Raw genomic sequence first — 15,269 nt, forward strand, 5'->3', positions numbered from 1 at the left:
AAAGTCCTCCTCTCCTCCTCCTGATGATATAAAGTCCTCCTCTCCTCCTCCTGATGATATAAAGTCCTCCTCCTCCTCCTGATGATATAAAGTCCTCCTCACCTCCTCCTGATGTTATAAAGTCCTCCTCTCCTCCTCCTGATGATATAAAGTCCTCCTCTCCTCCTCCTGATGATATAAAGTCAGTCCTATATCCTCCTCCTGATGATATAAAGTCCTCCTCTCCTCCTCCTGATGATATAAAGTCCTCCTCTAACATCCTCCTGATGATATAAAGTCCTCCTCTCCTCCTCCTGATGATATAAAGTCCTCCTCTCCTCCTCCTGATGATATAAAGTCCTCCTCTCCTCCTCCTGATGATATAAGTCCTCCTCTCCTCCTGATGATATAAAGTCCTCCTCTCCTCCTCCTGATGATTATAAAGTCCTCCTCTCCTCCTCCTGATGATATAAAGTCCTCCTCTCCTCCTGATGATATAAAGTCCTCCTCTCCTCCTCCTGATGATATAAAGTCCTCCTCTCCTCCTCCTGATGATATAAAGTCCTCCTCTCCTCCTCCTGATGATATAAAGTCTCCTCTCCTCCTCCTGATGATATAAACTCCTCCTCTCCTCCTGATGATATAAAGTCCTCCTCTCTCCTCCTCCTGGTGATATAAGTCCTCTCCTCCTCCTGATGATATAAAGTCCTCCTCTCCTCCTCCTGATGATATAAAGTCCTCCTCTCCTCCTGATGATATAAAGTCCTCTTCTCCTCCTCCTGAGGATATAAAGTCCTCCTCTCCTCCTCCCGATGATATAAAGTCCTCCTCTCCTCCTCCTGATTATATAAAGTCCTCCTCTCCTCCTCCTGATGATATAAAGTCCTCCTCTCCTCCTCTGATGATATAAAGTCCTCCTCTCCTCCTCCTGATGATATAAAGTCCTCCTCTCCTCCTCCTGATGATATAAAGTCCTCCTCTCCTCCTCCTGAGGATATAAAGTCCTCCTCTCCTCCTCCAGATGATGTAAAGTCCTCCTCTCCTCCTGATGATATAAAGTCCTCCTCTCCTCCTCCTGAGGATATAAAGTCCTCCTCTCCTCCTCCAGATGATGTAAAGTCCTCCTCTCCTCCTCCTGATGATATAAAGTCCTCCTCTCCTCCTCCCTGATGATATAAAGTCCTCCTCTCCTCCTCCTGATGATATAAAGTCCTCCTCCCTCCTCCTGATGATATAAAGTCCTCCTCTCCTCCTCCCTGATGATATAAAGTCCTCCTCTCCTCCTCCTGATGATATAAAGTCCTCCTCTCCTCCTCCTGATGATATAAAGTCCTCCTCTCCTCCTCCTGATGATATAAAGTCCTCCTCTCCTCCTCCTGAGGATATAAAGTCCTCCTCTCCTCCTCCTGAGGATATAAAGTCCTCTCTCCTCCTCCTGATGATATAAAGTCCTCCTCTCCTCCTCCTGATGATAAAGTCCTCCTCTCCTCTCCTGATGATATAAAGTCCTCCTCTCCTCCTCCAGAGATGTAAAGTCCTCCTCTCCTCCTCCTGAGGATATAAAGTCTCCTCTCTCCTGATGATAAAGTCCTCCTCTCCTCCTGATGATATAAAGTCCTCCTCTCCTCCTCCTGATGATATAAAGTCCTCCTCTCCTCCTGATGATATAAAGTCCTCCTCTCCTCCTGATGATATAAAGTCCTCCTCTCCTCCTGATGATATAAAGTCCTCCTCTCCTCCTCCGATGATGTAAAGTCCTCCTCTCCCTCCTCCAGATGATGTAAAGTCATCCTCTCCTCCTCCAGATGATGTAAAGTCCTCCCTCTCCTCCTCCTGATGATATAAAGTCCTCCTCTCCTCCTGATGATATAAAGTCCTCCTCTCCTCCTGATGATATAAAGTCCTCTCCTCCTCCTGAGGATATAAAGTCTTCCTCTCCTCCTCCTGATGATATAAAGTCCTCCTCTCCTCCTCCAGATGATGTAAAGTCCTCCTCTCCTCCTCCTGAGGATATAAAGTCCTCCTCTCCTCCTCCTGAGGATATAAAGTCCTCCTCTCCTCCTCCTGATGATATAAAGTCCTCCTCTCCTCCTCCTGATGATATAAAGTCCTCCTCTCCTCCTCCTGATGATATAAAGTCCTCCTCTCCTCCTCCAGATGATGTAAAGTCCTCCTCTCCTCCTCCTGAGGATATAAAGTCCTCCTCTCCTCCTGATGATATAAAGTCCTCCTCTCCTCCTGATGATATAAAGTCCTCCTCTCCTCCTGATGATATAAGTCCTCCTCTCCTCCTCCTGATGATATAAAGTCCTCCTCTCCTCCTGATGATATAAAGTCCTCCTCTCCTCCTGATGATATAAAGTCCTCCTCTCCTCCTGATGATATAAAGTCCTCCTCTCCTCCTCCAGATGATGTAAAGTCCTCCTCTCCTCCTCCAGATGATGTAAAGTCATCCTCTCCTCCTCCAGATGATGTAAAGTCCTCCTCTCCTCCTCCTGATGATATAAAGTCCTCCTCTCCTCCTGATGATATAAAGTCCTCCTCTCCTCCTGATGATATAAAGTCCTCTCCTCCTCCTGAGGATATAAAGTCTTCCTCTCCTCCTCCTGATGATATAAAGTCCTCCTCTCCTCCTCCTGATGATATAAAGTCATCCTCTCCTCCTCCAGATGATGTAAAGTCCTCCTCCTCTCCTCCTGATGATATAAAGTCAGGTGAAGTGTCGTAGTGGCTTTGCAGCATTCTGCTGAACAACTGAAGGAACCGAGACTTGATTTAAAACAGAGAAACAACCACAGAAACGTTAAAAGTTTGGGGACGCACTATTCTTATCAGTTCATATCATCCGTTACTGGACGATAATGAAATAAATGGATCTGATAATCTGAAGCTAAACTCAACAAGCACAGAATCTACACAATGAGATTGCAGTACCTGGTGGCACCTTTAAAGCTCGTCTGCAGTCCAACAAGAACCACGAGGAAAATAAAGCTCACTAAAAGCTCATCAGTGTTGATGGTTTTCAAGGACCACAACACAAATCTAATACTTAAAACACACACACACACACACACACCAGTGTCCCTTTGTGTTTTTGGTGTTTTTAATGGTCCAACTCGTGAAATCTGAACCTTCGCTCCCTTGCCACTTCAAAGCCGCTGGCAGCACAGAGCTAACGTGATCGTCAGGATCACCAACGCCTGGCTGCCTCCACAACGTTCCACTAATCCATCTGAGAAACCCGAGTCCGCCTTGATGTCGACCACGCGGAGGGACGGCGCTGACGGTAAAGTCTGGAAGTCAGAGTTGATGCTACGAGCCTGGGTGGAGCAAGGCACCGACTCTAGCCAAGGGGTTGAGGGTTCAATGCCCACTGTGACAAACTGCATTAATAATGTGAACAGATGTGGAGCTGTAAGGTTTCAACCCCGAGAGAATCAATTCAAAGTTCAGCTCCAGTCTGGTTGTTATGGCTTTTGTAATATAAGAAGTCAGTGTTTTCATAAATTGCTCTGTAAGGGGTGTGGCTGAAGTGTGTGTGTGTGTGTGTGTGTGTGTGTGTGTGTGTGTGTGTGTGTTTGTGTGTGTGTGTGTGTGCAGCAGTATGACTCAGCTGTGCAGAAACTGTTGTGGGAACTGCAGGAGTCTGGAGACGGCAAGCAGAACGGGCCTGACGTCAACTCCCTCGGGCTGAACACAGACGAGTAAACGGAACGACCGTCATGATTCCTGACATGTTTTACTGTCGCTCCCTCGTTCTCTTTGTCTCTCTCCACTGTGTTTTCTAAAACAGCTCCAACATCTTGACTCAATTTCTCACAATCAAATCTGCAAACAGAGAGAAAAAACAAGTTGTCTGCACAAAGAAGCTGGTTCTTGGAGAAAAACCTCCCACAGCGCTTGAACACACACATTCAAGACAAACTCCTCCTGAACACTTATTTCTTCCTCGACATGCTGTCACACTGAGACGCCACATCACGTCTCGCCACGTCCAACCCCGTCGCCTCAGTAAATGTTGGACGCTCTGCACACGAACATGTTGAAACTTTGTTTCAGAGCCTGATTTGTTTCAGTAATGGTCCTGGAGCAAGTTTTGGAAACTGTTACTAGGAAAGATCTTTAACAGTGGTGGAGGCAAAATGTCCCCAAGTTGAAAGTAACCCAAGGAAGGTTTGACTTGGTTTGTTGCTCCAGGAGCATCACTGAAACTTTACCTTTCAGTTTCAGTTTCCACATGTCTGTGGTGTGCAGAGCGTACAACATTTATTCAGGAGATTGGTTTGGTCATGGCGAGCGTGGTGAGGAAGTCGGTCACACCTGAGGCTGCTGAGGGCTCAGTCTTTCAGACCTGAACACCAAAAGCATTAAGTAGATGAACCAAGGGAGAGAAATTACCCAGACTCCCTCATATAAACACTCTATTCTGTGAGTTTACACTTTGTAAAGCTCTGTTTCTGACAATTTCAAAGTTATTTGGACCTTCTTGTAAATTGCTTATTATATCGCTTATTATTGTTTTAGGACGCTGCATCCTCCTCAGCTCTCCTCAGCATCTGTGCAGACAACTAGCAGCGACAAAGACTGACTTTCACGTCTCCTATAACACAAAGGGTACAGACTAACATTACAGGATCGTCGGGGACAAACTTTAGTCCCAGACCAGATTGTTAATTGGAGTAAATCAAGATCTGAATTGGTCTAAACCTTCTGTATTATGAGCCGGTTAAATCTTTAGGGTTTGTATTATTTCTGCTGATATCTGATATACAGCTTCTCCTCTGACGATCATTCAGATTCTTCACAATCAAAACTCAGCTGAGGCCAACAACAGTCTCGTTCCAGCTGACCTGAAGCCAGATCCTCTCGTCCAAACTGCAACTCTGAGCCCACAGTAGAGACCGTCGTACATACCACAGATTCCCATCCCAGAGTGTGTGTGTGTGTGTGTGTGTGTGTGCGTGTAATGACTACCACATGCTGCTGTGTCAACCTGAGTGTTTGTTTCCAGTCTGACTCACAGGATAATGGCCGAATTTTGAAGCGTGTGCATCTCCAAAGCCACATGATGAAGAACAACACGATTTGGACTTCAGCAGCCGGGATGAGTCATCGTCCAACCGTCTGCTGCCTGCCAGTCCGTTCGGGGGCATTTTCAGAACCGACTCGCTCTAATCGGCTCAGTCCGGTTTGGGTGGTCTGTTGTTTCTAACAGATATCCACCGCTCCGAGTTCAGCCTGGTTCACTGTTCCCAAACGGAGCAGTAGGTAGCGCTGACAGGAAAAGTACTGCTTAGGATGCAGTTTCTCTGCTTTGGTTTTGGGGTAAACATCTGCGGTGCTGCTCATCAGCCTCAGGGATCCTGAACCTGGAAGAGAGCCACGTGACTGTGGGCCGCCAAGCCACGGTATCCACAATGCACCGACATCCTCAGAGCAGAGATGGAAATGAGTTCGACACCAGCTGCATTAGCCGTGTTTTGGCAGAACGACCTGAGGTTTCATGGATTAGTTGTGGTTAAAAACAGGGAAGTGGAAGAGTTAGTGCAAAGTCAGGATCAAAGTCAGAAAATGGAAATTAGTGTTGGGAGCTCAACACGAGGTCGGGGCCGTTAGCAGGGTGGTCTCATCACAGCGACAAGTCAGCAGGTCGGTATGTACAACCTGAACATCGCCTACCACCTGATCAACCTGAGTGTCGTCTACCACCTGATCAACCTGAGCGTCGTCTACCACCTGATCAACCTGAGCGTCGTCTACAACATCAGCATCGTCTACCACCTGATCAACCTGAACGTCGTCTACCACCTGATCAACCTGAGCGTCGTCTACAACATCAGCATCGTCTACAACCTGATCAACCTGAACGTCGTCTACCACCTGATCAACCTGAGCGTCGTCTACAACCTGATCAACCTGAGCGTCGTCTACAACATCAGCATCGTCTACCACCTGATCAACCTGAGCGTCGTCTACAACATCAGCATCGTCTACAACCTGATCAACCTGAACGTCGTCTACAACATCAGCATCGTCTACAACCTGATCAACCTGAACGTCGTCTACAACATCAGCATCGTCTACAACCTGATCAACCTGAACGTCGTCTACCACCTGATCAACCTGAACGTCGTCTACAACCTGAACGTCGTCTACAACCTGATCAACCTGATCGTCGTCTACAACCTGATCAACCTGATCGTCGTCTACAGCCTTAACGTCGTCTACAACCTGAGCGTCGTCTACCACCTGATCAACCTGAAAGTCGTCTACCACCTGATCAACCTGAACGTCGTCTACAACCTGATCAACCTGAACATCGTCTACAACCTGAGCGTCGTCTACCACCTGATCAACCTGATCGTCGTCTACCAGCTGATCAACCTGAACGTCGTCTACCACCTGATCAACCTGAACGTCGTCTACAACCTGATCAACCTGAACGTCGTCTACAACCTGAGCGTCGTCTACCACCTGATCAACCTGATCGTCGTCTACCACCTGATCAACCTGATCGTCGTCTACCAGCTGATCAACCTGAACGTCGTCTACAACCTGATCAACCTGAACGTCGTCTACCAGCTGATCAACCTGATCGTCGTCTACAACCCTGAACTCAGGTTGGTCTCGTCGCCTTCTCAGTTTTGAGGACACAGAGCTTTAACTTTCAGGAACCTTGAATGTGCGTGTGATCGTAGTAACTGGATTTACTTTAAGCTTTTTATTATACTAATAATCAGAACAAAATATAAATAATACCAACATGTTAAAGTCCACCTCATGTAACCACGGAGACTCAAGAAGGAAAAGTAGAAGGAAGAGGAGGAACGGGGAGAGGACTCATTATTCAGCTGCGTCCTCCTTCAGCTGATCAATATCAAATTAAACTGGCTGATCACTGGCGCTGGTTTACAGACAATCTGGTTATAAACCCAAAGAAACAGAAAGTCTGCCTCACTACAATCACACAACAGCTCTTTAAAATGTCTTTGTTCTCATGCTCTCCTTAGAAATAATGATTACTGAATTTAAGTTTTAGAAACAACAGTATTAAAACAGTTTCAGTGAGTAAAACAGTACAAGTGAATCATGTTGATCTTTCCTCCTCCGTCTTCAGTGGCGCTCTGATCTTTAAATGTTCTGACAATCCTCATCAGGAAGCAGGAAGTGTTTGAAAGTTTAAAATGGATTGAAGATGAAACCTGTTACTCACAAACATGTTCAGCGTGCTGTCGAGGCTCCACACAGCTGACAGGATGAAGAAAGGTCACCGAGGCTCCTGGTGGACAGGTGTGGAACTACAACACGTCTGGAGCTCCCTGTGGTGCGTTCAGGGGCTTCTCAGCAAGGTGTTAAATCAGGAATATGCAAACATATGAGACATTCACTGTCCCTCCACCCAGAAGTTGTTCCTAATAACTAAAAAGTGTTAAATGTTGTTAAATGTGTTTAGAGGTTTCCACGACCCGCAGAGAAGAGTGAACTCCCGTCTCTCTGAGTGTTTGTTCAGTAAAGTCTGGACTGAACAACAGAGATCATTAATCACATTACACTCACACGGCGAGATCACTTGAACAGCAAACACGGCGGCGTGCAGAGTCTGCAGACGATCAATGACTCTAATCGTCTCTCTGAAGGATAATGAGACATCGATCTGTGATTCAGCAGAAACAGCCGACGCTGTCTGCAGACTCGTTCTGTGACCTCGTTAAAGTTATTGATCCAGAGGAAAAATTTTAATAACTTCAAACGGCCTCTCGTGTAAAAACACGTGCAGCTGTTTGAGCTGCGAGGACGATCGAACGGTCCAACACAGACAGTCATGGTCCCCAGAGGTTCAACCCTACTGATCTTGTCTGTAAATGTGGTACTATGGTACTGCACTGCTGGTTCCTGGTCTGGTTCTGGTTCTGAATCTGAGTCTGGTTCTGGTTTTGGTACTAGTTCTGGATCCTGGTCTGAGTCTGGGACCTGGTCTGGATCTGGGTCTGGGTCTTGTGCCGTACCGCAGCGAGTTTGGACATCCCTCCCCAAGTGGAGGTCTAGGCTCAGGCTGACCAGCATGGAGTCCTCAGTCGGACTCTCCAGCGCCACCTGGTGGACAAACGCTGCAACGATGGCCGCAGTCAGATCCTGAGGCCTGCAGACGGTCGCCACGACTATGACACTTTGTTTAACTTTTTGGGTGAACTGTTTCTAGCTAATACAGTAGTTTGTGAACACATCACAGCATCAGTTTTCAGTCTGTGTGCGATCTCATCTGAGGAGGTTAAGGTTCTGTCTGGATTTCAGATCCAGTAGAGGATCAAGACCCTGAACCGTTGGACTGAGGGAGTCCTTGTCAGGCTGCAGGGTTCTGATCTGGATCCTGTAACCTGATCTGTAGGAAACAAAGTTACACGCCGAATGTCATGGGAGTATTTTTAAGATGGAAAATGTTTCCTGTTCCTCTCTGATGAGTTACGGCCCAGTTGTTTCAGCTGTTCCCCTTCAGCCAAGTCCAGCAGAATCTGAAGATTTCTGACATTATGACAAGTTTTCTGAGATGTTGTGTTCAAATATATTTCATTGTGTGAAATACAAAGTAAAAGCATCAAGTCCCAAAACAGAAATGTGAACACTCAATAAACTGTAATAAACGCCTACATGGTTGTTTTTTTCAACAACCAAGAAAAGAAGGAAAAATGCTCAGAAACTCTATTGAAACTTGGCAGAATTATCTGTTAGCACTTCCTGTTGGCAGTGAACTTATGTATGTACACATGACTACCACTGGAACACTGTGGTACTGAAGAAAACTTAAAAATGATGTTTCTAAGGCAAGTTCTGCACACGTTTTGGTACCAGTCTGCAGGAGAGAACACATCACAACCTGATCCGAGACCATATTTAACCCTCGACGGTGTAAAAAACATTTTTAAGATGTTTATTGTTGTGAAGCTCGAGATTCTTTCCATCAGCATGTGAGGCAAAGATGACTTTTTTTGGGGTTTCTTTGGGGTGAACTGTTCCTTTAACCACCAGTGAAGGTTTATTTCTGATGTCTCACCACCTTTAAAAGAGGAAAGTCAGTGCAAAAGGTCAAAAGGTGACTGAAGCTTTTCCACACGTTGACCTCTGAACACTTTCCTCTCCCGTCGTATCACTGAGGTAAAGCTGGAAAATAAAACGGAAGCTTTGAAATAAGTCGATTAAATAATCCTGCTTGAAGCCAATAAGAACCAGAGATCTACAGAAACACAGCAGAGAAATAAGGCTGTACTGTTTGTTTAGAAATGTGTAATTTAACCATCATACTGTCCCACTAACTGATGGTTGGTTTGGGTCTGAACACCAGATTCATCGCCAGTATCTTTGCTTCAATACACACGGTACTTGTTGTTAGATGAAGTCAGCGCTGGTTCTGTTCTGCCTGGACTCCTTTAAACTGTGAATCTAAGATCAATAAGTTCACATTTTGGAATAAAAGCCACAATGTAATCGATATATTTTTGTTTTAATGCAGGAAAACACTTAAATGTCCACACATTGTTTATCCGAGCTGTTTTAGTCAGCTGCTTTACTCCCCATCAGCTCACAGGGAGTAAAGCTGCTGACTGCATGTTTTATCATCCGATTGATACTTCTGATCATTTTATCGGTTTGCTGATTGACTTAAAATCACAACACAATCATGATCCGGCCATCAAATCAAACAGGACCACAACACAAACTGTGTGACAGAGCAGCTTCGTCGCCGCAGTTTAATCATGTGACCACGGTGGATCAGTGAGTTTATCAGTGAGTGTTGGTCTCGGTCCTCCTCTGTGGTTCTGTGGTTCTGTCCCACACAGTGAACAACAATCAGTCCAGTTTTTCCTCTGCAGGTTTCTGTTTGAGTGCCGCTGCCTCAGAGCGCACAGAGCTCTTTATGGCTCTCTGCATCAGCCAGGTGGTCAGGTGGATGGTGAGGAACGCCCCGCCGGCCGCCCACAGCCAGTTCCTCCTGATCCAGCTCTGAGGTTTCATCCTGACCCGCCTGCAGGGGGGACAACAGAAACTTTATTCATACACAAGGAGTTAAACTACAGAAGTTTAACTACACAGAACCGTCAACTTGACACCGATGAGCTTCAGAGAGAAGAGAAGTCATGAAAACTAGTAAAACTATATTATATGTTGGAGTTTTGAAGAGAGGAAACAAGCTGCTCTGTGGTCCAGTGATCCGGCACCAAAACTAAGTTCACTATCATCATATTACAGTTATTAATCTGACATCATTACCTCGTTATGGTGCATCCTGCAAACAGCTCTATATTCAAAATAATGTTGTGTCTTTTCTTTCACATGCTTTCACATGCTGGCACATCACAATCTTATAATAATCCCACCGCCTCCCTCTAGAGCCCGACTGACCAGCTGGAGACGAATCAGCAGCATCCTCGTGTGACAATCACTCTTTACTGCTGCTTTGTGCAAATGACTGATGATATACAACGAGTGAACAGACAGGCAGCCCAGTTACATACGGGCTGGATTCATTTCTTCTCAGAGCATCTGATTTATTGTTGCTGTCAGGATGTTCAGAGATTTTCTACAAATATTTCTAGAATCATTTAGGAGCTGAGCGTAAAGATCCAGGTTTAAAGAGTGATGTAGTCTGTAGTCCTAAAACCCAAAAACCAGTTAGCATGTTAGCATATTAGCTGTGAGTGTGCTGAATGCGTTTTCAGTTAAATGTGTGAAATAATGTGTGGTTACAGGCTGAACCTACCTAAGACATAACATCATCATTAATGTCCCACAGTTTAATCATGAAGCTCTTCACGTGTTAAAAACAGCTAGCGGTTGCTAACGAGTGTCTGAATGAGACTACAGAGGTTGTCGGGGACATTAAACGTCCTCACAGCGAACACGGAGACTCATCTACTCACTAGTCCGTCTTTACAGGCCACTTTAGTTACACACTGTTCTAACTCTGACTTTACAACTTGTACATTGATCAGTTTATAGAAAACCTGGATAGTAATTGTGCAGTAAGACTCTTAGTGGTGGAGACGTTTCAGTCATGTGACCGTGATGTTGTCTGTTTGTAGCCTAGCATTAGCTTCTTACTGCTACACAGTTAATTTAGCTTCACACATCACAGAGTGGAGTTCATCTGTGGAGATTATCTGGATCAACAGAACCTGGACGGGTCAGAACCCAGTTCAATGCTCCCACAGAGGAACCAGAGAGATGCTAACTGCAGCTAGCTACAGAAACACATCATGCTGCTGCTCTGACAAGATTGAGATCGTGAAGTTATTGAAAAGACGACAGGATCAAGCGGACACCACCTTCATTTATTTCCTTTACTTGATGTAACTACAACAAGCTTTTCTTAACTTTTGTATCTTATCATACTTGTTCATCATGGGGGCTGTTTCTACTTTAAATTAGTTGTGTAAAACCTGCACTGACTTTGTGTTTATAGAATGAAGTTTGCATTTACAGGAGGAGTTGTCTTCGAGCGGCACCTGGTGGACAGAGGAGGAACTGCAGCTGAGCTCAGCCTGTTAAACTGAGCACAGACCTGCAAGTGCTGCAGACTTCGTACCTCAGTGCAAGTTACTTGCTCTTGGCAGCAGCAGGAGCAGCAGCAGGAGCAGCAGCAGCAGGAGCAGCAGGAGCAGCAGCAGGAGCAGCAGGAGCAGCAGGTGGAGGTGGAGGAGGCGCTGCTGCAGCGGGAGGTGCAACGAAGGCGACGATGCCGGGCTCTGGGATGAACTCCTCTCGGTCTTTACGCAGCAGCGGGTTTGCCTTCAGATTGTACCAGCCCCAGTGAATCATCCCCAGACTCGTTCCCATCACAATCAACACCTTGTAGCTCTTCCAGAACTCCCGAAGGCCCATGACTGACCGGGACCGAGCTGGTGAAACACAGAAGAGGATGAACGTCACCGTGATCCATGATGTAGAACAGAGATGTGATTCTGATGGTGTCATTAAACCCAATATCACTGACAACACAGACTGGAAGTAATCAGCCAGAGAGATCCGTAGATCATATTTCACTGAAGAAATACATTTAAAAAGGTCCAAAAGATTTAATGAAAAATGAGAAGAGATGACCAACACGTTTATTTTCTTACAGATGCCGGCTAGGATTCATAATTGTTCAGTTCAAAGTGAAGTAAAATACGCTGCCTCTGCTACAGATCTGTGTCACAAGTGTTTAATAATCATATTTAAGAGATAACTGGAAAAACAATGTGTTTAGATCAGCTTATAAAATGATAAACATATTAAAAAACAAAACATTTATAAGGATATTAGCATCCAAAACTGTTTTTTTGACCAAAAAATCTGTGTTTTTAATGATTCCGTTTTAAGGTTGATTAATTAATCGAACTACTGCAAATTAATAATCACTTATTTATTATAATACATTCTAAATTTAAGTCTGTTTTCTTGCAAACAAACAAAACAAACAAAGCTTCTCTGATGAGAACGTGCTGATTTACAGTCAGAGCCAGGTGTGCCTCACCGACAGGTAGCTGTGATGGGGTCGACAGATGCAGTTTTTTCAGGGCTGATACAGATTATCAGAAATCAATCAGACTGATAACAGATGACTTGAACTGATAAACACTTCAAATCAACCTTCAAGCTTGAGAATAACCTCTGATCAACTGCAAAACACTTTAATTTACTTCTGTGCTCTGTAAAAGATTCGGAGATACTTTGCTTCAATATTTTCATTTTCTACCACTTAATACTTTCACGTCATCTTATTTGATGTATTTAATCTGCTGGTCAGTTGTTACTGTCATCACACTGTCTCAGATCAGAGCTACAGTACATTTAAATTCATGTATTTCATCAGCAGTCAGACACAAAAAACACTGATAATCACTCAGTCTGTATTATTACAACACAGCCCTGCTAACTGTTCAGCTACATGCTCCAACACACAGAGGAACACGTTGAACTTAACAATAAAGTTTAAATAACAGGCAGACAGACAGTTATCTAACCTGCTAACGGGGAGCTAGCAGGGCTAGCAGCGTCATGATGCTAACAGGCTGCTAGCTGCTAACTGTCAGGCTCGTCTGTTGTCTGTTCGAACCGCCGAGCAGCAGAAATCAAACTTTACTCTTCATTAAAGTAATAATCGAGTGTGAATGAACAGCTCTCACCTTCAGAGATCAGCTGCCGCTTCTGCGCCGGGCGTCATGTCCGGACCCCGGAAGTGAAGCTGCCCGACCAGCTGCCTGACCGGATTCATCACCGGAGATCAGGTTAAAATGAACAGCTTGATTTATAAAGCAAGTAATTTAAGAAGAAGCGTGTTCATTGTTGGTTGTTATTCATCTTACACGAGTGTTTGAAGAGAACAAACGAAACGGCGATGATTTTATTAGGTTTTACAGTCAGGCAGCCGTGAAAGCTGTCACGTGACGGAGGACTTGCCCTTTCATAATAATTGATAAATCTATATATTTTTAAATGTTCCTTTTCACTCTTAAACAGATTAAAAATCTGCCATAATACAATAATTAAACTTTAATTATTATTTTCATATTTAATTTAAGCTCATCTTGCACAGATGTCACTGCATTAATGTTGGAAAAAGTGATTCTGTAATCATTTAAATCCTTCTTTTCTTGGAAAACCTATCCGACCTACATGTAGATACAATGAGCCTTATTTATATTGAAATGAACCACAAATAAGGTGGCAGAATTTAACAGATTTTTGAATCACAGAATTTTTTTTTAACAAGAAAAGTGTGATGAAAATATGGATTTAAAGTATTTAACATCTTGTTTGTTAAATTCAATGCATAGATTGTAATGTATAAGATTAATGGCTGATGAATCTTATTTTGCAGGGCATATTTGGTTATAAACTATGGAAGCGTATTGCATTCACTTGAAAAAAAAAATTTTGGTTTGTTTTTCAGAGTAATTTATTTTTTGGTCTGTTTTTGGGAGTAATTAATTCAGTTTTTCAGAATATTTTTGTTTTGTTTTGTTTTCGGGGAATTTTTTTCTGTTTTTCAGAGTAAGTTCTTTTCTGATTTTCTGAAAAAAAATTTAGTTTAGAGAGCATTTGAAACAATAGACGCATTCATTCCTTTATCGAGGATAAATATAGGCAAGGCAAGTTTATTTGTATAGCACAATTCAGACACAAGGCAACTCAAAGTGCTTTACAGGCACACACAATATATATATATACATATATATATATATAAAAATATATTTATATAGATAAATAACGATAAAATATGGACTATATGGCATTGTGTTTTTATACAGTGGATAAATGACATTAGCAGAAATTAGCAGTTAAATTAAATTAAATAATGGCACTTAAGTGGTGGATCAAGTCATTGCACAAAGAAGAGTGTCCAGGTATGAGTAGATTTATTAATTGCACAGTGCTACCAGTCCTTCCCTTCTGTCCTCTTTACCCTATTTCCTCCTCCCCTAGAGTGAGGAGTTGTAGAGTATGATGGCATGAGGGACAAAGGAGTTCTTGAGTCTGTTGGTCCTAAACTTTGGAAGGAGCAGCCTGGCTGGCATTGTCAATAATGTCCAGCAGTTTGTCCAGTGTCCTCCTCTCTGCCACCGTCACCAGTGAGTCCAGCTTCATGCCGACCACAGAGCCGGCCTGCCTGATCAGTTTATCCAGTCTGGAGGTGTCCTTCTTGGATATGCTGCCCGACCAGCACACCACAGTGTAGAACAGGACGCTGGTCACGCTGGTGAAACATCCACAGCAGTTTGCTGCAGATGTTGAAAGACCGCAATCTCCTCAGGAAGTACAACCTGCTTTGTGTATATAGATTATATGGAATATATATAATTGCTTGTTTTCCATCACTATTCTTTTGTTGGTTTGTTTGTCTAAAGAAAATGTTCATGTTCAAAATAAAGATTTTAATCAATCAATCAATAGATGAAAAATATTGTTTTCACCTGTCTGCTCTCCTGAGGTGGACACCGTGCATGAAAAGTTTAACAAAGTTTTACAAAGTCAAGGTTCATTTATTTAACATTTTACAAACCAGGTTGCAGAACAATATTTAGCGTCAGTTCCTTTATGTGTCACCTGAGAATCAGGACAAAACAAAGCAAAACTTCCTGTCCTCACTTCTTGAGCTCTGTAACAGTGTGTTAATGAGTGTCGCTGGGTCTCGTCTTCATCACAGTAAATCACTGGACATATTTCAGAGCATCTCTGCTGCTCTCTCTCAAGAAAAGAATATCAATCATCATTTCTACTTTAATTCTGGAAACTACTGAACAAACACATTTCTA

General features: G+C 43.7%; 1 protein-coding gene and 1 long non-coding RNA gene across 2 annotated transcripts in view; both read right to left on the bottom strand.

Moving 5' to 3' along the window:
* The window catches only part of LOC115586123 (NACHT, LRR and PYD domains-containing protein 4E-like), a 61,731-nt gene that overhangs the window by 36,505 nt on the left and 9,957 nt on the right, over window positions 1-15,269 (bottom strand). The gene's annotated exons all lie outside the window — the stretch shown is intronic.
* On the bottom strand, window positions 9,457-13,253 carry LOC115578704 (uncharacterized). Its single transcript, XR_003983511.1, has 3 exons — window positions 13,140-13,253; window positions 11,558-11,870; window positions 9,457-9,997 (listed from the first exon to the last, which is right to left on the bottom strand). It is a non-coding gene; the product is annotated as an uncharacterized LOC115578704 (long non-coding RNA).

Source organism: Sparus aurata, chromosome 1 (assembly GCF_900880675.1).
Source record: "Sparus aurata chromosome 1, fSpaAur1.1, whole genome shotgun sequence".
NCBI lineage: Eukaryota > Metazoa > Chordata > Actinopteri > Spariformes > Sparidae > Sparus > Sparus aurata.